Below are 23956 nucleotides of genomic sequence, written 5' to 3'. Positions count from 1 at the left end.
GGTGTGGGAGGTGTCCCCCCCCCCTGGCCCCCCAAGGTAGGGTTACTAAGGAATTTTTTTCAATATTTTAGCTCTTAATGGTGCGATCAGGTACATACTTAAGTGACTATTTTTAGATTATTTTGAAAGACAAAAGGAAAATATACCTTCAATTGTAAATATCACTTTAATCTTTTGAGCTATGCTCCTTATTATGGGCCCAAATTGTAGACTTTGCCCGATGCGTGAGAAAAAGGGTGCCATGCGTGAGATCGTGAGACGACCCCTAAATGCTTGAGTCTCACTCAGAATGCGTGAGACTTGGTACGTGTAGCTCTGTCCCTAACGTGGGAGGCCACGGGGTGCGGGGGAACCCCTCCCACACCCTCGCTCGCGCGCACATTAGCATGCCGAGATGCCGAGTCTTGAAAATCTCACTCATAAAATTTTTTTGAACTTGGCTTCCCTGTAGTTCTGACTTGATCTTGACCTCTCCCATTTCTATGGGTACCCCTGAGATAACTCCTTCGGTGCTCTGATGCTTAAATTGTGTTTTGACTGGGACATTACCGATTTGCTGAATATCGGAAATTTGTCTGAGTTGTTTTTCATTGCGGCATTTAGCAAAGATTCCTGCGTTCATACTTTTCATGAATTCTGGCGGGCTTCCTGTCGCATTTTGGATTGATTTGGCGATTACCAGTAAACTTATGTTGCGAAGAGATTTGGAAGGTTCGATGGGGGTGATTCTGGAGGATTTGCTTTCGGTGTACGAAAGACGTTTTCGTAATTGTCATAATCAGTTTCGGAATCTTTATACCCCCGCCAAACGAAGCTTGAAGGGGGTATATAGGAATCAGCGGACGGTCGGGCGGTCGGTCGGGCGGTCGGTCGGGCGGTCGGGCGGTCGGTCCGTTGCAAATCTTGCGTCGCGAACTACTTCCTCAGTTTTCAACCGATTCCCATAAAACTTGGCACAGATGTGTGCCTTGGGTTGTAGATGTGCAAGACGTATTTTTTGACAGTACCCAAAAGTACGTTGCCATGGTAACGGCATATTATGGGCAAAAATGGGTACAAATCTTGCGTCGCGAACTCCTCCCACAGTTTTTGATCAATTTTTATGAAATTAGGTACAGATGTTCATCTGAATATGATAATGTGCAAGACACATATTTCCGCAGTGGCAAAAAGTGCGTTGCCATGGTAACGGCATGTTATTGGTAAAATATAGGGCAAAATGCTTCATGGCAAAACTGCTTCATCAGTGTTCTTCCAATTCTCATGGAATTCATATTGAATGTTTGTCTTAGGATATAGGTCAGCATGACACATTTCTTGACAGTGACAAAAAGTATGTTGCCATGGTAACAGTTCACATATTATGAGCCAAAATGATGGAAAATTTTGTGTTGCAAACTACTTCCTCAGTTTTTGCCCAATTTCCATGAAACTTGGTACAGATGTGTGCCTTTGGTTGTAGATGTGCAAGACGCATTTTTTGACAGTACCCGAAAGTACGTTGCCATGGTAACGGCATATTAATGGCAGAAGATCAAGGAAAGATCTTGCGGATTTAACTACTTCCTCAGTTTTTTGACCAAAGCTTATGAAATGTGGCACACACCTTGATCTTGGTGGGAAGATGTGGAAGACATATTTTTCGGACGTGTCGGAAGCTGCGTTGCCATGGTAACGGCATATAAATGGCAGAAGATCAAGGAAAGATCTTGCGGATTGAACTACTTCCTCTGTATTCGACTGAAGCTCATGAAATGTGGCACATACATTGGTCTTGGTGGGAAGATGTGCAAGACATATTTTTTGGATGTGTCGGAAGCTGCGTTGCCATGGTAACGGCATATTAATGGCGGAAGATCAAGGAAAGATCTTGTGGATTGAACTACATTGTACTTCCTCAGTTTTTGACAAAAGCTTATGAAATGTGGCACACACAATAGTCTTGGTGGGAAGATGTGCAAGACATATTTTTCGGACGTGTCGGAAGCTGCGTTGCCATGGTAACGGCATTTAAATGGCAGAAGATCAAGGAAAGATCATTCCTTGGGTAAGACTGTCGTCACGGGGCGGGGGTATTAATCACCTTAAGTGATATTTCTAGTTGGAATTTGACAAAGAGTCCCTTCTGGTGCTTATCTCTTCCACTGTACTTGAGCCTTCTTTGTACTTTTGTTTCTTACGCCTGCCTGAAACAACTGTGTAATCTTCTTCATGAACTTTATCATAGCTAGTGTCGCTGTCAGCCCCCTTGGGGTCCAAAGCCCCTTTGGGGTCTACAGCTCTATCGTAATCTTGTGAGGCGGCAGCCGCCGCCTTGGTTTCACAAGACTCCAATTGGCAGGAAAGTTGAGTTATATCTATATTGGTGCGAAGTGCAAAAATCCGGATGATTGCTTACCTTAAAACTTTTCGGCGGTGTGCTTCTAGAAACGCGTATATTCCATATGCCTCAATTATGGCCCAAAATATGCAAAGTGAGTCCAAAATATCAAAATTATCCAAATAATAGAGATTCCAAGTTCGGAGCTAGAGGTGGACACGTCCGGCGTCCGTGACCAGGACGCTGACAACAGTCAGCTGGAGTGCTGTGTAGCCTTTTGACAAGGCCCTTCTCGCTGTATTGTGTTGCTTTCTGGGCGAGTGAAGAAGTGATCCCAGATCAGATGAGCGCGACATCATGAGAGCAAAAGGGCCTTGTCCAAAGGCTAAAAAACATTGCGCCTTTCATGCCTATTTACATCGCCAGTGCGCAATGTGCCATGCAAAGGTTGTTTCGAAAAGCGAAGGAAAAAACAAGGAGAATGGAGATGGACTCGTAGAAAAACGTCTTTTCTAGACCTTGGGATTAGTCTGGAAATGAGTAAGTGAACGGTAGGAATGAATTAGATAGGAAACATTTGTATAGTATAACAGTAAGCCTTTTGCTGGTGAAATACGTAACTTAAAGGGGGGGCGAAAATTTGCATTTGTCTTTCATCGTACAGAGACAGCACTCTGTTGACTCAGGGCGCTCCCACAGTATAACTGTGTACAAGGAGCGCAGTGTAGTGCTTCTGTGTGTGTGCCATAATGAAAGCACGTATGGTATGCCACACCATTGCTCTAAATAGTGCCCTTCCCTGCGCAGCATGATTGAGTAGAGACAGCAGTCAGAATGCTATACATAGCACACAATGCTATGCAACTTTTGTCCTTCATTTGTGATTTTGAATTGAAATGATTAATGACAGGTGAGTGGATACTGCATTGTTTCTCAAGCAGGGATCACTAAGTAACCAATTAGCGAAATTATAATGTGAAATAATGAAAAAAAAATTCACAAATATCTTATACCCATCCATCAGTCTGTTACCATCTAGAGCTCTACACAGTTACCGATTTGTAGGCAGGCACTACGCGTGTACACACACACACACACATGCAAACCTCGCCTGCTGCATGGGTGGTTTGCACGAATCGTGATGCAGTGGCGGTAGATAGATGAAGGCTCACGGCACAAAAATATTCACGTTATTATTGTGGCTTGTAGCAAAAATGGAAGCTATTGCATAGCACTGGCAGACTTCCTCACACTTTACGTCATGATTTTGGCAATTTTTTGTGATGCAACATTGTAAATGTAAAGCTCGATAATCCTGCAGCGGAGAGCAAAGGTACATGATATCGTGCAGTGTTGCATGTGTCAAAATTGCAGTGTGAGGTGGGCTTTAGTGACCTTATAACTTGTCAAACAGTGTTCCATACAACAAGAGAAGCTCGCCAGCTGCTCAGTGCATGGTGGTTCATGGGATATCACCTTGGCATACGGGGAATGAAGTACCAGTACTATAGGACCCTGAAGTGCATGATTGCCAACAAGTTATCTCTAGAGTAGGGAGTCATAGCGTAGACATTAAACCTTACAGACCGTGCAGACCAAGACGTACCCGTACAGTGTGTATTGAGACTCTGGCAGTAAATTTACTACTAGTAATCAAAACTCAGTCCTCTGTAAGTGTAAGTGCTATACCAAGCACCTCATTTGATAAGCTAGATTGAGATTGGTTGGTGTGGTGGAGTCATGGCCATGGGCCATTATGGAGTGTGACTGTTACAGATATTATATTGTGCATTGACAAGGATTAAATCTGGAGACAGTGAAGAATGAGAGAGAGAATAGAGAGAGAGAAATATGATCTTTTTTCACTATCATGTAAGTTATTTCATACTTTAGTAAGTACTTTAGCCTCCAACAGGTGGATTCTTCAGACTGTGTCGTAGATGGCGGTGTGACGCTGGATGTAAGAGAATGGTATCCTACACAGTACATGCGAAAGATTATATTGGCCCAAGTCTCTGTTCATTGTGTTAGAGGTTTCCTGATGTTAATTGCGTCCCTTATCCATCTTGATGGTTGGTGATCTTCTCTGGCAAGAATAAGACTCTCCTTCCATTGGATGGAAGGGTTATTGATAGCAACATATTCCCAATGGCTGATTTGAGAATAATGTTGTTTGTCAATTGTTTTCTCTAGATCCAGTGAAAGGGGTTTGGCTGATGTGTTTGAGTTCCTCTTTATGCTCCTCTTGTCTTATACCAAATTGTCTGCCTGTCTCCTGACGTATGCAGCTGTACAGTCATTGCTATCTCGTTTACTTTTCATTTGTCTTTTCGGTGGATGAGTGGGCTTCTGATGGTTTTATGGGGCTTGACAGCAGTGGCAACTTCAAACTCAGCACTGATTTCTCATCAGATGTAAGGTTAGGATTATAGACAGGGCAGAGCCAGGCAAAAACTGCCTTTTTTCCAGTCAAGGTTTTCTCACTTGATTCTGGTACTTTAGACCATACTTAACAAAATAAGCTTCTGCGCCATCTTGAAATCTGTCCCAAATCCAAGATGGCCGCCAGAGGACCTAAAAAGTGCCTTCTGTGGTTAAGATTTGTCTGGGGATGGTTTTTTTTACTCTATTTGATGATAAATGGTAAGAGGAATAAGATTCAGTGAATTAAAATTAAAATCAGTTTCTTTTTTATTGCGAAAATCCAACATGGCCGCCAGACGCAGCTCCCGAAATTAATAAATGTCATAATAACGGGAGGGCCAAACCCTAAAAACTTGCTCAATCAACAAGTGAGTTCCACTCTCTCTACAAACTAAGTAGACCATGCTTATTTTCAAATTTCTATTGTAACAAACAACATTCCACTGGCCTACCTCAAAAAATTTGTTGCGAAAGCCTCCAAATCCAAAATGGCGTCCAAGATGGCTGCCATATTTACTGAATTTGCTATTTGAAAGATAGAATTTGATAGAAACATCAGATTTCAACAAATGTGATGTCATATGAAAGAGAATAAAATTTCCTACAAGTTGATACCATTTTTGTGGGCGATAGATAATTGAATTGAGATATAAAGGAAAAACACTAATTTTCTGATATTTTTCTGAAAAAAGGAAAATCATGAAAATGCTTCATTCAGCATAAATCAGAAAAAGACTGAAGGATTATCTTGAAACGTTTTTAAGAATTTTGCTTAACATATAATTAATATTTGGAGAAAATTAGGGGTCAGTACCATTTGCGGTTCAGGAGTTATAATGTCTCAAACTTGAAAACTCACTATGTAAAAATTTCACTTTAGCTGTGCCAAGACCTTGTTGGTCGTAAAGAGAGTCCGCATGCGCCAAGACTACTACACGCACCACTGGCACTGACGCTTGCAGCAGTGCCAGTGGTGCGTGTAGTAGTCTTGGTGCACGCAGACTTTTTTTTTTGACAAACAAGAGTTTGTGCCTGCAAACTAACTTTTCATACCAAGTGGTAGCTCAGGTGACGCTGATCGTTATCATTTCAAAGTAGATTGTTCTGATATGTTTTTATGCCTCCGCCAACGAAGTGGCCGGAGGCATTATGTTTTCGGGTCGTCCGTCCGTCCGTCCGTACGTACGTCCGGACGTCCGTCCCGTTCTGTTTTTGTCTATTCTCTAGAACCGTGTGGTGGTTTTACATCCAACTTGGTATGAGGGTATATCCTGGGGGATAATACTTTGTTTGGATTTTAGGGTCATGTGGTCAAAGGTCAAAGGTCACAGGTTATTTTGTGAAAAAAAGGTTGAAATTTCATGTTTTTCTCCATATCTCGCAAATGGTTAAAGGTATCTTCATGGAACTTAGTATATGTATGCTTGTACTGATGGGCAGTGATTATCTAGGAAAGTTAGGGGTCATGGGTCAAAGGTCAGGGGGTCAAAGGTCAAGGTCAACTCAAAATATCACTACTTATTTTTATGCAATGCCTGAAGGTTTGTTTTTTTAACTTGATGTATGCATGTATTACCAAATATATATTCTGTGGGAGGTTTTTGCCAAAAGGTCTAAAGTCAAAAGGTCAAAGGTCAAGTGAAAGTGCTTAATTGCACTTTTTCCTCCATATCTCGACAGTAACTCAAGGTATCATCATGAAACTTCAATATTTATGCATGTTCGACCTGACAGTGATTCTCTTTGGAACTGTGAGGTCAAAGGTCAAAGGCCAGGTTTAGATAATGCTATTTTACCATTTGATACTGAAATTATACTTTTTCTCAATACCTTGAAAATTACTCAATGCATAAACTTATAAAAGGGTCAAAAGTCAAGTAAAAATCATCAGTTCCCCAAATACCTGCACTCTGACGTTTTAATCATTCATCCAATTGAACCTAGTTCTAGGAAAGTGAACATTCAGCACATTTGTGCCAAACCTGTCATTTTAATATTTTGCCAATTGTGTGAAACTGTCATCACACATTGTCAAGACATTGTACTATAGACCTATTAGGAGAACCATGCATTATGGCGGAGGCATACCAGTCACCGTAGCGACATTTCTAGTTTTTTATACTAAGCTGTCAACAGTTATCAATGTTATGGTTTCTTGAAAAGAAATGGTGATATCTCCGTATGTTTTAGGCTTCATTATATATATATATATATATATATATATATATATTTTTTTTTTTTTTTTTTTTTTACATGGTAGAATGTTTTGTGATACAACTAACCTGCACATATAAATCGAATGTGATACCTCTTCCAATGGTAAATGATACCTTTAGTGTGTTGCGTCAGAGTCAAATCTTGATTAATAATTTGATATATTTTTAGAATTTCTTGTATTGCTGTCTATCATATATATTGTCCTTGTTTAAACCATATTGAGGGTTTATCTTTTTTTTGGGGGGGGGGGGGGGTGGAGCTCATTTTAGTGTTTGGGTAAGGCCCGAAATGCTTCTGTATCAAAGATATGCTTTTGTACTTGTATGTTACTCTGCTGTTGTAGAAACGTGAATGACGATGGCATATGTGTAATAATATCTGATCCGTACATGTCCTTGAAAGCCCTTCTGATCCGAGCACCCCCCGAAAAATCCGACATGGCGGCAAATTCTCAAAGTTGCTTTTAAATGTGTTGTGCGAAATTACTTTTCAGTATTGTTCAAATAACACTGTCCAAAATTATCCACAATGTTTACTTACTTCAAATCACTTGAGTTTTATGATAATCTGTAATGATTGTAAGGTGCTACAATTATTGTATTCTTTTCATCCTACATAGTTTTTAGCACCTGATTTTCTGTTACCAAAAAAGAAGAAGTGATGTTTATATGTTCTTGTCAAAAAATGAAATAAAACATTGAATTGAATTTACAAATAAGCATGCTGAAAGTGTATTCACTGTGAAAAGATTTTTCTTACATCGTTTTAGGCTGATTTCATGTGGGTTATAGTGTCAAAATTGAATTGAACTAATGCCATTGGTAGATGCTTTTACATTTTAGATATCAGGATCACTCGAGAGTGGAGATGTTCATTTTCATTCCTCTCATTCATCTCAGAGATCACTCAAAGAGTGACGAGTGATCCCTAAGGTCACTCTAAAATGAGTGAAAATGAAAATTTTCACTCAAAATTCACTCCAATTTTACTTTAAATTTACTGATTTCCGTTATTAACTCCTTCAAAAATGAAACTTCCACCCGATTTTTTTTCTTTTTCGGAGTAGAATATCACTGGTTTTAAAAATATCTCCATAAAAACCCATGACAGTTTGAAATAGCACTACAATGTTCAAAATATATAAAAACTATAAATAGATAGCACAACAGACAAAATTGTACCAAAATTAAAATAATACATTTAATTTGACGCAATAAACTATGTCAGCTTTGATGGCCTGCAATCTTGAAATTTTTGAGTGAGTGATCCAAATTTTGTTTTAAACTTTCTAACAGCATGGTTGTTTCAAGCTTCTACCTCTATTTGAAAGACATTTTTGCTTCATCTCATCTGCTCCAGAACAATCTACTTTGAAATGATAGCGATCGGCGTCACCTGAGCTACCACTTGGTATGAAAAGTTAGTTTGCAGGCACAAACTCTTGTTTGTCAAAAAAGTCTGCGCGCACCAAGACTACTACACGCACCACTGGCACTGCTACAAGCGTCAGTGCCAGTGGTGCATGTAGTAGTCTTGGCGCGTGCAGACTCTCTTTACGACCAACAAGGTCTTAAGTGCTTAAGTGGAAATTTTTACATAGTGAGTTTTCAAGTTTGAGACATTATAACTCCTGAACCGCATATGGTACTGACCCCTTATTTTCTCCAAATATTAATTATATGTTAAACAAAATTCTTAAAAACGTTTCAAGATAATCCTTCAGTCTTTTTCTGATTTATACTGAATCAAGCATTTTCATGATTTTCCTTTTTTCAGAAAAATATCAAAAAAATGAGTATTTTTCCTTAAAATCTCAATCCAGTTATCACAATCTCCCACAAAAATGGTATCAACTTGTAGGAAATTTTATTGTCCCCGCCGAACGAGTTCGAGCAGGGGACTATGAAACGGGCTCCGTACGTGTGTGTGTCCGTGTGTCCGTCCGTCCGTGTGTCCGTCCGTGTGTCCGTCCGTGTGTCCGTCCGTGTGTGCGTCCGTGTGTGATCAAAATGTTCAAAATGCTACTCCTTCGCCATTTCTAACCCGATTTTGATTCTGTTTGCTTTATATGATAGCACTACATGGGAGCTTTGAAACTTCTATACAGAATTTCAGTTGTGACCTTTGACCTTGACCTTTGACCTATATTGTACATTTTGCTTCAAAATGCTACTCCTTCGCCATTTCTAACCCGATTTTGATTCCGTTTGCTTTATATGATGGCACTAGGTAAGGGCTTCAAAACTTCTACACAGAATTTTGACCTTTGACTTCTTTGACCTTTGACCTTGATTTTTGACCTATATTGTACATTTTGCTACAAAATGCTACTCCTTCGCCATTTCTAACCCGATTTCAATTCCGTTTGCTTTAAGTGATGGCACTAGGTGAGGGCTTCAAAACTTCTACACAAAATTTTGACCTTTGACTTCTTTGACCTTTGACCTTGATTTTTAACCTGTATTGTTCATTTTGCTACCAAATGCTACTCCTTCGCCATTTCTAACCCGATTTTGATTCTGTTTGCTTTATGTGAGGGCACTAGGTGAGGGCTTCAAAACTTCTACACAGAATTTTGACCTTTGACTTCTTTGACCTTTGACCTTGATTTTTTTACCTATATTGTACATTGGCTACAAAATGCTACTCCTTCGCCATTTCTAACCCGATTTCGATTCCGTTTGCTTTATGTGATGGCACTAGGTGAGGGCTTCAGAACTTCTACATAGAATTTTGACCTTTGACTTCTTTGACCTTTGACCTTCATCTTTTTACCTATATTGTACATTTTGCTACTATATGCTACTTCCGGCGGGGACATATATTACGCACCGCGTAATTTCTACTTTTCCTTGTTCTCTTTCATATGACATCACATTTGCTGAAATCTGATGTTTCTATCAAATTCTATCTTTCAAATAGCAAATTCAGTAAATATGGCGGCCATCTTGGACGCCATTTTGGATTTGGAGGCTTTCGCAACAAATTTTTTGAGGTAGACCAGTGGTATGTTGTTTGTTACAATAGAAATTTGAAAATAAGCATGGTCTACTTAGTTTGTAGAGAGAGTGGAACTCACTCGTTAAGTAAGCGAGATTTTAGGGTTTGGCCCTCCGGTTATTATGACATTTATTAATTTCGGGAGCTGCGTCTGGCGGCCATGTTGGATTTTCGCAATTAAAAGAAACTGATTCTAATTTTAATTCACTGAATCTTATTTCTCTTACCATTTATCATCAAATAGAGTAAAAAAAAACCCATCCCCAGACAAATCTTAACCACAGAAGGCACTTTTTAGGTCCTCTGGCGGCCATTTTGGATTTTTGGTGGCCATCTTGGATTCGGGACAGATTTCAAGATGGCGCAGAAGCTTATTTTGTTAAGTATGGTCTAAAGTACCAGAATCAAGTGAGAAAACCTTGACTGGAAAAAAAGGCAGTTTTTGCTTGGCTCTGCCCTGTCTATTAGGAGGTCTGCTCTGATGTATCACACGGACAGCTTTGTGTCAGAACTCTTCTACTTTTAAGCTTGGTTGCCTGCTCAGTTGCAATTATGATCTTCAAAGGGATGTTCTCCAGTGTGACTGTGAAGTTGAATTCCTTAGCAAGTATCGAAGTTTCTGACTTCGTGAGAGTATTGCTAGATTTATTGATAACCCATCTTTTTTCAGCTGGGATCCTGATAAATCAATGGAAAAGGATTTCTCCTCTCCTCTGATTCATTACCGGTAATCTATCCAACTTCTGAATGCGTCTCTCTTTAATAGTAATCAATTTCTGTTCACGCAATCTTTTAACAAGATCTGTAATGCGGTCAAAATGCCCATCATCCACAAATGGTTCTACTTAATTTGAACTGACTCACATTCCTGTTTGATTCCTTGAATACAATGATCCTAGTCCTTTCGCATATATCAGATCTTGTTGTGCTTTCACGATAATGTCCTTTGCATGTTTTGATTTGAAAGGGCGTTTCAGTTGTAAGCTGACTCGAAATACCTCCTCATGCTTGCATCATATGTTGAACGAGAGATAATCATGCTGATGGGCCAACTTTCCCTCTGTATTCTTCCATTCTCTCACTACATGGACTGTGGTATAGAGACTCAGGCCAGTATATTCTCTGGCATATGATACCATTCTCTAACGTCCAGCGTCACTGCCATCTACGACACAGTCTGAAGAAGCCACCAGTTGGTGGCAAAAGTACTCACTAAGGTATGAAATAACTTTCATGATTGTGATAAAAAGAGTGTACATGTATTCCTAAAAAGAATTCACCAATCAGATGAACCTCATTCAGGATTTTTTTTTTTCTTTTTTTTTTTCTTCTTCTTGGTAACAACACAAGAAAGACAAAATTATTCAGCTGCTGCACAGCCATTTGAATGCCTGTGCTTCTCATGCACTCACTATTGGTCTGTGCCTTGCCCAAAAAAAAGTTTCAACCTGTCTAGGGGTGATGTTATGCTTGTAAACAAGTCTTGCCCAATGTGCCACCTGTTGTGCTGGGCACTTTGAATAAACTTCTGTGGTGTGATTATGTACGCTTCATGAAACATGATAATAAGGTGGCACTTAGGATGACCTCTGGTGAATGATGTCTTAAGGAAACAAGAACCTGGAAGAAACGTGTCACAAAGTGTAAGAAATTGTCCATCTTCTTTTTGTTCCTTGTCTCTGTTCTATTCTCTTGTTGTGTTCTGATATAATCACTCACGGCGCCCCTTTATATACTATATAGGCCGAATATTTCGTGAGGTTTTTATTTGCTCGAATTTCGCGAGTCAGCAGCTATTGGCAAAATTAAAGACACGCGAAAATATTGACTCTGATCCCGATGTGGATGTCATGTACGTGTGTACACTTCTCCGTTCAGTGCAAGACTCCACGATCATGAATTTAACCACTCGCGAAATCGTTGGGAATTCCTGATCACAAAAATTTAGACCCGCAAAATATATGGCGTATACAGCAGTCTAGGTAGCCTTCACTTCACAATGAGTTGCCCATTCTGGGCTTGAGGAATTATAGTGCACCGTGTATGTGGAGGTGTGTATGAGTGTGTGTGCGGGTGGGTGCATAAATTATTTATGTGTGACATGCACTAGCACATTGATGGGTGAGGGTTTGCATTGTGCAGCATAGTTGCCAGTTGGAGCCAGGCAGGATATAATCCTATGGGTGAATATACAATTGTATAGTAGTGTCATCGTATGCCATAAACGCTAGAGAATTTCAGTCTCATTTGAAATTAAGTATGGCCAAATTTAAAGCACTCCAGTCCCCAAGTGCAAAATTGATATGAAATTCTATGCTTTCAAATGGGTGTTACTTTCATGATTACGATGTAATGTAACAGCTGATATACTTTTATTAATTCAAGTACTGCAGGGTTTTTTGGGGGGATTTAAATGAGATATATTATGTATCAATACATTGTAAAAGAAAAGAAGAGCTTAGTTCTAGTAAATTTAGTTTCGTGGCAGAACTTTAAATTTGCAACTCGACCATGCACCATACATCTAGTTTTTGTGTCAAGTTGGCAATGTCATTATTGACCAACTACAGCTGTACATCATTGAAATAGACCTTTGACATGAGTGCCAGGTAGTACAATTCTCTTGCAGCAAGATGCATCACTTCTCAGTGTATTCATTTACTCATTCATGCACATTTCCATGTTTCCTCACTACTTTCTTTTATTCAAATTTGCGTCATTGAAAAATTGATTTGGAAATCATCTTAGAATTTTTAATTATATGTTACATAAATCTGTGAGTAGATAAACAAAGAAGTGTATACAAGTGTACACATATATAGTCAACAGGCATGTGTGTGCCTCTCATGCAATCATGTCATTTTTATGTGTTTGCAAAGTCATTTACACAATGTATGCACTTTATTTTCATTTATTGGGAACCCGATTTAGTCAAATTGGCTTTGATGAAATTTCAAGCAAAATATGAATTTGGACAACTTGGATGAACTTGTGAGTAAATAAACAAAGATATGATCTGAAAGTATTCATTTGTGTGTTGAAGGAATTCATTTGAAGCTAAGGCTTTTGAATCTGCAGCTGAACGAGATTTTAATGGTGTTGTCATGTACTGCATCATTTTGCAGTATGTTGCAGAGCTCCTCTGTAAAAGCTTCTGTTTTGGAAGCTCAGACTTTGTCTGAGATGGTCTATGGGGCCAGACTTGTCAACATCTGGGCAAGTCTAGGTAAATGACATTACAATCCAAAATTTTGATGAAATTGTTTACACTGTAGATTTGTTGATTGAAATACCTGGGGCTTTGTCATTCATATAGGTACATGAGTCAATGAGAGTGAAGAAGCAGGTGGAAAGTTTTTCTTTCAAACTGCATTTCTTATACAGCAAGTGAAAATGTGCCTTTGTGTGTGTATGTGTGTGTGTGTGTGTGATCCAAGTGAAACTTTCATTTCACTGGGAGAAAGAAAAGAACAAATAGCAGTTTACATGCATCAATAAAATCATCTAATATATTTTTCTTCTTATTCTGCTGCTTTTTCCTCTTGTTATCTTTTCTTCCTTCCGAGCACATGAAAGGTTGATATTTTTTGTCAGATCTGTGCATCAAGATTTACCTGGAACTTCTTCAAGGCATTCATAGTGCCACTTAACCCACAAATGAAACCTTGATTTCGATCACCAATGAATTTAAATGGATACTGAGAGTGGACTGCACTTCTACAAATTTTATCCATAGTATACTTACACTCAAAAATGTGAACTTTGATCTCACCTTCTCAAGAAATGTATTAAAATCTATAGTTGAAAAGACATTATGAGATGAGATATTGAGATAATAAACAGAAAGATATTAACTCCGCCAATGCCAATGGGTCGTCAGCAGCACACCAGGGATCACCAGTGTTTCTACCATATAAGGATGTTCCTCATTTGTGTTTGTGCGTATCCTCACGCAGGTTGGCAGTGATGTAACTAAGAGCGTAGAAGCGCACACACGAGTGGTGAGCTGAGCTAGCTGAGCTGAGCAGCTGCGAGTAGATCGAGCTAGAGTGTGGTACGTACGGATACCCGACAGCTCACCACCACGGCCGCGCTGGGCGACCTCGCGTGCCGACTGTACAATCTGTACGTACTACGCAAAGTTCAGCGTTCCGAGCCACATATATATGGTCATGGTAGCACAACATTGATAGACGGAATGGGGAAGCTTGGAAGTGGAACTGAGCTGTCTCCATTTTCAATCCATGGATCTGTTTTGTGACATGCAGTTCATTATCTGTTCATCAACTTGGTCAAGTCGAGTGCTAAGGTACCTATACGTAGGGCCTATAGGCCCTAGTCAGGGACTACTAGTCTACTAGACAAGGTGTTAAAAACAACAACAACAACAAAACACACATATGACACACATTTCATCTTTAGGTCTAACAACTAAAACAATCTGAGTATATCTGTTAAAATCTTAATTAGATCTAAACTTGTCATCACTAATACAAAATATTGGTTTTTATGCCTCTGCCACGAAGTGGTGCCGGAGGCATTATGTTTTCGGGTTGTCCGTACGTCCATACGTCTGCACGTCCGCACATACGTCCGTCCGCACGTCCGCACATACGTCCGTCCGCATTCGTTTACACGATAACTTGAGAAATATTAACTCGAATTTTACCAAACTTGGTCCAAGTATAAAGTATGATGAGGCAATTACTTGATTAGATTTTGGGTGAAATCTGCCGAAGATGAAAGTTCAAAGGTCAAGGTCAAATCATGAAATTGTATCCGTTTACGTGATAACTCAAGACTGGATCGAACAAATTTCACTAAACTTTGTCCGACGATGATGTATGATGGGACAATTACATGATTAGTTTTTTAGTGAAATCAGACAGAGGTCAAAGGTCAAAGATCAAGGTCAAATTCTAAAATTTATCTGTTTATGTGATAACTCAAAACTGGATGAAGCAACTTTCACCAAACTTGGTCCGAGGATGATGTATGATAGGGCAATTAGTTGAGGAGATTTTAGTGACATTGGCAAGAGGTAAAAGGTCATAAGGTCAAGGTCAAATGCTAAAAAGTTGCTATTTCCCCATATCTATGCAATGCCTGAAGGTATTTTATTGAAACTTAGTGTAGACATGTACTACTGCGTAAAGACTCTAAAGAGAGTTTCATGTCATAAGGTCAAAGGTCAAAAGGTCAAAGGTTAGGTGAAAATGTTGCAATTTCACTTTTCTCGCAAATGGTTCAATGTATCTTCATGGAACTTGGTACATATGCATGTACTGACTGGCAGGATTTATTTAGGGAATTTAGGGGTCAGGGGTCAAAGGTCAAGGTCAACTCCTCAAAATTTTACTGTTTCCCTCACATACTAGTATATAATGCAATGCTTGCATTAGTTTTAAAACTTAATATATACATGTATTACCTAATGGAGATTCTCTGTGAAATTTCCAGCTGGAAGGTCAAAGGTTAAGGGTCAAAGGTCAAACACCAGGTTTAAATGAAAAAAAAATCTATTTTGTACTGTAATTACACTCTTTCTTCATACCTTGAAAATTACTCAATGCATAAACTTATAACAGGGTCGGTCAGAAGTCAAGTAAAAATCCTCAATTCCCCAAATATGTGTACCTGCACTCTCAGACAATTATAGCAAACCCAGTTTGAGGAACATATTAAAAAGTTTCACCCTAAAACGCGCAGAAAGTATCACATGTAGGCTAAGTGCATTCGTGCATGCACAGATCAAAATGATACATTTTCCCCGATCCATCCATACGCTACACACACAGGCAGCGCCTAGGGTACATCGCGTCTAGCTGCTAGCGCGACCAGACGCCGGGCGGCAGCGACTAGACTGGGCTAGGCTACGGCTTTATGTGCCTATAGCTAGTACACAGTACGTATGGTAGCAACGCAGCAGACGCCGAGACGGTTACGTGATGACTGCTCAGAAAAACACGCTTTGTTGATAATTAGTAGGTACTCTAACACTGAACGTTTTGATACTATATGCATTTCGTTATTCATACGTCTGTCTTACTCATACTGACGAAACAACTACACAAGCTATCTAACTTGATGAGCTCCCTCCAGTAGGTCTGTCGAATTCCCTCTCGCGGATCGAAATCGGTGCATTGTCGCTCAGCAATTGCAACAGCACGCAACTATGCAGCGCACTGCGAGCACTGGCGCGCTGCGGCGTGAACAGGGATAGGAAGATATGCACTTGGTGCAGAGGACGTACAGACCCAACGCTGTAATAATAATAATAATTGCATTTATATGGCGCTTCATACTGACGTTTCTAAGCGCACTTTGCTACTCATACAAATAGACTAGAAAACACAATAACATTAACAAAATTAACGTTAACAGTAACAAAAGAAGAAAGAAAAGAAAAGAAAAGAAAAATACATGTGATACAATGGTACAACAATTGATAACTGTGTGCGCCTCCAGAAAAAAAAAAAAAAAATTACAGCTGATTAAACAGGTGAGTTTTAAGAAGAATTTTAAATGATTCGACAGATGAGGCATTCTGAATATAAAGAGGGAGTTTATTCCAAAGAGTGGGAGCAATGGAAGAGAAGGCTCGGTCACCATAACGGGTTTTTGTACGTGGGCCATGAAGTAATTGGAGAGAGGAAGATGAACGGAGGGGTCTGGCAGAAGAGGAGGAGCGGAGAGAGACTAGGTTTTGAAGATATATGGGTGCAAGATTACGTGTGATTTTGTACGTCAGAAGTAGGATTTTGAAAGTAATACGGGAATGTACTGGAAGCCAATGGAGTGAGCGGAGAACAGGAGATATATGGTCATGTCTCCTACTAAGGGAGACTAATCTAGCGGCTGAATTTTGGATACGTTGGAGAGGGGATATGTGAGAAAGAGGGAGGCCGGCAAGGAGGGAGTTGCAGTAGTCCAGATAGGAGGAGACGAAGGCATGGACGAGCCGCTCAGCTGATGATTGATCAAGCAGACGCCTGATCTTCCCTATTTTGAAAATACCCCATGATGCAGACTTACAAATGTTTGTGATATGGTGTTTAAGAGTTAAGTGTTTGTCCAAAGTAAAGCCAAGGTCTCTAACACAGTCAGAGACCTTAATAATCCCATCCCGAGTAGTTAGATCTGGTAGAGGAACTGTGCTCCTAAACTGTGATGAGAAATGGATGAGTTCAGACTTGTCTTCATTCAGACGGAGTCTGCTGGCAGTGGACCAGGCTTTGATGTCGTTGAGACATTCTCTCAGTGAATTAACAGCAGCAATCCTATCGCCAGGTGACATAGTTATGTAAATTTGAGTGTCGTCAGCATACATAGCGTAGTTGACTCCATGATGACAATTGATGATTCTGGTGAGTGGACCTGTATAGAGGAGAAAAAGAAGGGGGCCGGCAACGGATCCTTGCGGAACTCCACAGCTGATGGGACTAGGACGTGACCAGACTGTGTGCGATCTTGAAGATATGACTTGATCCATTGGATGGCAGTGCCTGTGATGGAATAGTCATTACTAAGTCGTTGTAGTAGCAACGTGTGGTCGAGCGTGTCAAACGCAGCCGAATAGTCAAGAAGAAGAAGAGCAGCCTCATTGCCCTTGTCGACAGCAAGAAGGAGATCGTTGAGCACTTTCAACAAGGAAGTTTCTGTTGAGTGGAGGTTGCGGTATGCTGACTGGTTTGTGGGAAGCAGATGATTACTGTCAACATAAGACATTAACTGTGTAGACACAATCCTTTCAAGAAGCTTACTCACAAATGGCAGATTGGCAATTGGTCGGTAATTGCTCAGGACATCGGGATCTAGGTTCGGTTTCTTCAACAGAGGGGAAACGAGATGTCTTGAAAGGTATTGGAACTATACCTGATGACAATGATGTGTTAATGATGTTTTTTAGAACCGGAAGCAGCTCATCAAGGCACTCTTTGAGCAGCCAAGTTGGAAGAGGGTCCAGACTGCAAGATTTTGGTGGAGATAGCATGATGAGACGTCGAAGCTGTTCATCAGTGACTGGATTAAACTCGCTCAGGTTGCAGTTCAAAGAGTTCTCAGGAGCCTGGACGGATAACTCCAAATGGTTCACGTCAGATACAAAGGAAGACACAATATCATCGATTTTCTTCATGAAGAATATACTGAACCTGTGCGCCAGTTCTGAATCAGATGAGTGTTCAGGATAAATAGAAGAGTCAGAAGGGGTGGACAGTTTCTTCACGAAGTTGAATAGTCGTTTCGAGTCAGCATTGGCGATCTCTTTTCTCAGGTACTGGGACTTTGCATCAGTAATCAGACTGTAGTACAGCTCACATTCTTGACGATACAGGTCCATGTCAGTCTGCATGCCGGACTTCAACATGCGACGTTCAGCACGACGCCGACGCCTCCTGGCCTCCCTAATCTCATCAGAGAACCAAGGGGCATTGGGTCTAATTGTCACAGTCACGGTTTTAACAGGGGCATGCTTGTCCAACAGATTACTCAGCATGTCATTATACATTGAAATTGCTTCTGTAGGACAAGACGTACACTGGAAGTCAATAAAGCCTGTTTAATATCCTGGCGGAAGAGTTGGTGTCAATATTGCGAAGCTTTCTAAAGCTTACTTTCCTTCTAGGATTTGGTGGGCCTTTAAGATTAATGGCGGAAAGAATGGCGGAGTGATCAGATGGCAAAGATGGCAATACAGTGATATGGGAAATATATCTTCAGATTTCTACTAAAGACTAAATCAAGTGTGTGGCCTGCTTGGTGAGTGGCACCCTTAACATGTTGATGAAATCCAAAGGCTTCAACGGCATTGAGAAAAGACTGAGCGAAACTATCAGCAGAATCATCTACATGTATATTAAAGTCACCAAGAAGAATGGTTGATGAGCATCAACAGCAGCACTCTCGAGGAGAGTTAAAAACTCATCAAGAAAGTCGTTGCTGGTAAAGGTGTGACGAGAGAATGGGGTGGGCGATAAATGCAATAAACCCGAACAGTAGATGAAGAAGTGAGATGAATCGTGAAATCTAGCAGTTCAAAAGACATAAATTTGTGTGTGTCATTGACAACACAACGCGCAGCAGACCTATACAGGACGCAGATACCACCTCCTCTAGATGTCTTTCTGGATGATTGATAATATTGAAATTTGGAAGGGATAATTTCAATTCAGCAAGGGTAGGCTCATCCCTCTGGTCACCTGAAAGCCATGACTCAGTGATGACTAACACATCAATATCATTATCTATGATCAGAGTTGACACTGCATCGACTTTATTCGTCAAGGATCTTGCGTTCCATAAACCAAATTGAGACCCACTGGAAGCATCAGAAAGGGACTGTGAGCTTGGAATCCTCCGCCTACGGCGTCCCCTGTGAGTACGCCGCTGCTGCGCAATCCCAAGATCACATACCCTTCTCCAAACAGTCAAAGGAAGTAGATGACTGGGCTTCCCATTAAACTGATGGAGGGCATGTACATCATATGTAATACGATTCGGTTGAAAACTACTGCAATACTCATTAGCATGTTGCATTACATCGACTTCAGTACATGGACCTGGGTTTGTTTGAATGTCACCGGACAGTAGGATGGCTAACTTAAAACATGCACATGTGTTGCTATAGTATGCAACAGGTTTACCACAGTGTCTGACAAGCCTGTGAACAGGAGAAAGTAGACTGTGATTACAGTTACAAGCATCAGTTGGCAGCATGAATACATGGTTCACGTTCAAGAGAGATACAATCAGAGGTATACAAAAGAAGAGATTCCAGAGACGCCAGATCTTAATCCCCTCCATTGCTGTGGAGGTGATGCTATTGACATACACATGTGAACGGTGTGACAACAAAAGGTGCTATTGAAAGTACAAAGCAAGTACACATACAAGATGCATGAAGCAAGTGTGCAACACTGAGCTGGACACTGAAAATGGCAATACAGAGTAGGCAACAGTATCAAGATACAAAATTCATCTGCTTAAATATACAGGTAACTTACCAACAAATTGACTGGAAATGTCTAGCAAGATCCTTGACACAAACAGAATACAACATAAACAACCATACTGCAAAAATGCAGCAAAAACCAGGTAAAAGAGACAATATAATCAGAGCCCTAAATGAGTGGGGCTACCTATGGAGGCGCACACCAAAAAAAAAAAAAAAAAAAATAAAAAATATCTTAGCAAACCGCAATTTTTGATAAAACTACGTCTAGAAAGATAAAAAAAAAAGTCTACCGTTTCCTATTGACGAGTAGGAACCATCGTAACATGAATCTCAAGCTAAAATCTTCTAGTTTCAGAATCCGCCCGAAAAAATTTATACCATCCTCCAGTAAAATTTGACAAACCTTCGATTGTACACCGAGCCCTCAAAATCAGGAAATTTAGCGAAATCTCCATAGGGAAGATGAAAACATGGATATTTGAATGCCAGAAAGTCTACCCTTTCCTCTCATCGAATAATTGCAAATCTGGCATCATTGTACGCAAAACATTTAAAAGTTTCAAAATCCGCCCGAAGGTTTTCGAAAAAAGTGACTTGCTCCTCATAATTACAGTCAATTCATCAAAAAGCGCTAATTTCGATGTCCATTTCCGGTGTTAAACGAGTTCGCGGGGGAGGTGCGGAGCAGATGCGCGCAACTTTTCCATATGGTGAACATTCACGACATTTCTGACAAACCTGTCTTATATCAATATTTTGCCAGTTATGTGAAACTGTCATCCCACATTTTGAATACATTGTACTATACACCTATTGGGAGAATCATGCATTATGGCGGAGGCATCAGTCGCCATCGCGACATTTCTAGTTTTATTTTCGTTTACAAAATAAAAGGTCACGAAAGTATTACCAAACATGTATTTATCATTTTTACCATTCAGATATTAATTTTTGATTACCAAATCTGGTATAACAAAAGGAGAATCAAAGAATTTTTTTTTCGGGGGGGGGGGGGGGGGGGGGGGAGTACTCAAGGTACATCTCCATAGTTCACAACACACACTTTACCAACCACTGCAACAACCAAAACATGCAATCTACAATCAACGTCATATTAAGATTTGTTTTTCCTTTGGAGGATCGTCAGACTAATGCCAAAACTCCCATTGTATTATTCTTCCTCCATTATCACTTTCTGCACATGGTTACAGCAAGTGGGTAAAACAAACAAACAAACAAGCATGTCAATGTGGAGTTTTCCACGCTTGCGTCCACATAATATCATTAAGGCTGTGTAAGGGAAATAATAACAAAAACGCACATGGACCTTCCTTTCTCATTATTTTTCCACCATTTCACTGCAATTGTGACACGTTTTTAAAAAAAGAAAAAAAGAAAATGGGGTTTTGAGTGAACCGTATGAGATTCATGCATCCTAGCAGGGTATATCCCTGCATTGATTCCTGACCAGATTTGGGGGACTTACAATGATTTCTGTCGCAAGGAGGCTCTGCTATCACAAAAGCGAGCACATGAACCCCCATTTTTACAATTGTTTTGGATTAAGTAACCCTTCTACAATTTGACAAAGTTTCATAAAAATGACATCGGGTTTTTAATGTACAGCATGACATTCATGAACCCCACCTAATCAGGGCACCCACGGTAGGTTTATAACCAGATTTTGGGGTCCTAGGATGATTTCTATCATATGGGGGTGCTGCCAGCACAATATCTAGCACATGTACCCCCACTTTTTATTGTTTTTCTGGAATAAGTAAGCCTTCTTCTACAATTTGGTCAAGTTTCCTGAAAATGACATGGGTTTCGAATGTACAGCGTGAGATTTATGAACGCACCCTGCCAGGGCATCCCTGCATGGTTCCCGACCAGATTTTGGGACTTATGATGATATATGTTGCATGGGGGCACTGCTAGCACAAAAATGAGCACATGAACTCCCACTTTGTATTGTTTTTCTGGAATTAGTAAGCCGCCTTCTACAATTTGATCAAGTTTCTTGAAAATAACATGGGTTTTGAATGTACAGCATAAGTTTTATGAACGTTGTCCTTTAGCTCACCCCTAACAGAAAACGTCGATGAGAAGGATTTGAGAGATTTCAGTGTTTTCTGTCGTGTGAGGGCGCTGCTTCCTCAGGAATGAGAGTGTAAACCGTAACTTTAAAACCTTCTTGTTTTGGGTACCTTTTTCTGCCATTCTTGCAAATTTGGAGAAAATATCGTGGATTTTGAAAGAATTATGGGGATTTAAGTTTGTCATTGCAGATTTTGTTGCCAATTATGGTCTTGATCCTGTAACGCTATCATTTTTGTACAGGGCGGCAGATTCGTCATATTCTTCAAAGTCCCGTAGAAGAAAAACAAGCACATGAACCTATGGTTTTATTTACATATTTGGGCTTCGGATGGGTCAAAGTTTAAGTATGGAAAGTTTGAAAAAAATGACATGGACTTCACTTTAACTGAGGAATGTCTTTAAGTGCTGTACACCTCCCCCTGGCTGGCCGGTGCTGCGTTGGGATTCCCTTGACAGCACCCCCATGGCATCTTAAAAAAAACCCAAAACAAACAAAACAAAACAAAACAACACAAAACAAGACACAAAAAAACCCTTGGCATCAATCACCTCTCTTCACTCCAGACCATTAGCACTCTCTCTATACCCCCCCCCCTATTCCCACCACCCCCCAAGCCTTCCCAAGTATCCATGCAGATCCTGTCTCCGCTGCCCCACAAATCCTCCTGATCCACCTTTCCCCGTCCCTACCACCTACTTCCATCCCTCTGACCCACCTCCTTACCGATTGTCCAGCAAATCCCCTGCATCCCACTTCCACAGTATGCACCTCCGCTCTCCATCCCCTTTTCTCACACTCCTCTCTCAACTCAGCATACCTATCCAACTTTCTTTCCCTTGCCTCATCCATCCTTGTTTCCCATGGCACAGTCAGCTCCACCATTGCTAACCTGTGCACAGACCTAGCCACGAGCACCATGTCCGGCCGAAGGGCAGTCACCACCACCTCCTCTGGCACTGTACGGTTCCCCTCATCCACCCGCACCTCCCAATCGTTCCCCGCTGCTGAGATCCCCCCACCATCATCCCTCTGACCCTTCCTTCTCACACTGCATGTCACCCCCTCCTTCACAAACCGGATTCCCCTCACCCTAGGAAGCCCATTACTAGTTTATTCCATGCTCCAAATGATATATTGACTTTCTTTTCCTTTTACAGTGGTACAACATGTCTGTCAGTTAAAAACCTGAAAAACCTGAATTCCTGTTCATATTAAATGTGTTGAAAAAAAAAGATTGACAAATTAAGAACCATTTTTGTGAAGCATCACCTTTCATCTGATCAAAAGCAGTGTTAAGTTTCAAACAGTAATGGCAGTTCATACCTGTATGTACTATAATACAAGATGTGCCATATCAATATAAACAGGAGATTTATAAAACTTTTCCAAGCAGTGGAATATACCCGTTTGTGCATTTGCCATTTAAGTACTGTACATGTAAGAAGCTTCACTAAGCTTCAAGGAAATATAGAAAAATAGGAGCTTGAAGGACAAGTGATTGCTATACAGCCACAATGTCTGTGGTCACAAAACTTTGAACTGATGTAAGATTTATTGTCCCCGCCGAACGAGTTCGAGCAGGGGACTATGAAACGGGCTCCGTACGTGTGTGTGTCCGTGCGTCCGTCCGTGTGTCCGTGTGTGATCAAAATCTTCAATTTGCTACTTCTCTGTCATTTATGAGCCAATTTTGATTCTGTTTGCTTTAAATATGATAGCACTACATGGGAGCTTTGAAACTTCTACACAGAATTTCAATTGTGACCTTTGACCTTGACCTTTGACCTTAATTGTACATTTTGCTACAAAATGCTACTCCTTCGCCATTTCTAACCTGATTTCAATTCCATTTGCTTTATGTGATGGCACTAGGTGAGGGCTTCAAAACTTGTACACAGGATTTTGACCTTTGACTTCTTTGACCTTTGACCTTGATTTT

The 23956-nt window shown here is 40.4% G+C and overlaps 1 protein-coding gene across 3 annotated transcripts in view; it reads left to right on the top strand.

The window, feature by feature from the left end:
• The window catches only part of LOC139736117 (ras-related protein Rab-9A-like), a 42219-nt gene that overhangs the window by 9590 nt on the left and 8673 nt on the right, over nt 1–23956 (top strand). Inside the window, exon 1 of one of the 3 annotated variants that reach the window (XM_071646848.1) lies at nt 10836–11178. The exons of the other annotated variants lie outside the window; for them this stretch is intronic. The gene's annotated coding sequence lies outside the window, so the exon portion shown is untranslated. Of the gene's footprint in view, nt 1–10835; nt 11179–23956 lie in introns of those variants that run through there. 3 annotated transcript variants of the gene reach the window in all.

Source organism: Diadema antillarum, unplaced genomic scaffold, assembly GCF_040938485.1.
Source record: "Diadema antillarum isolate AM-2024a unplaced genomic scaffold, OU_Dant_1.0 seq00000622_RagTag, whole genome shotgun sequence".
Classification (NCBI taxonomy): Eukaryota; Metazoa; Echinodermata; class Echinoidea; order Diadematoida; family Diadematidae; genus Diadema; species Diadema antillarum.
The sequence above is the reverse complement of the archived record's forward strand: the minus strand, read 5'-3'. Positions and strand labels throughout refer to the sequence as shown.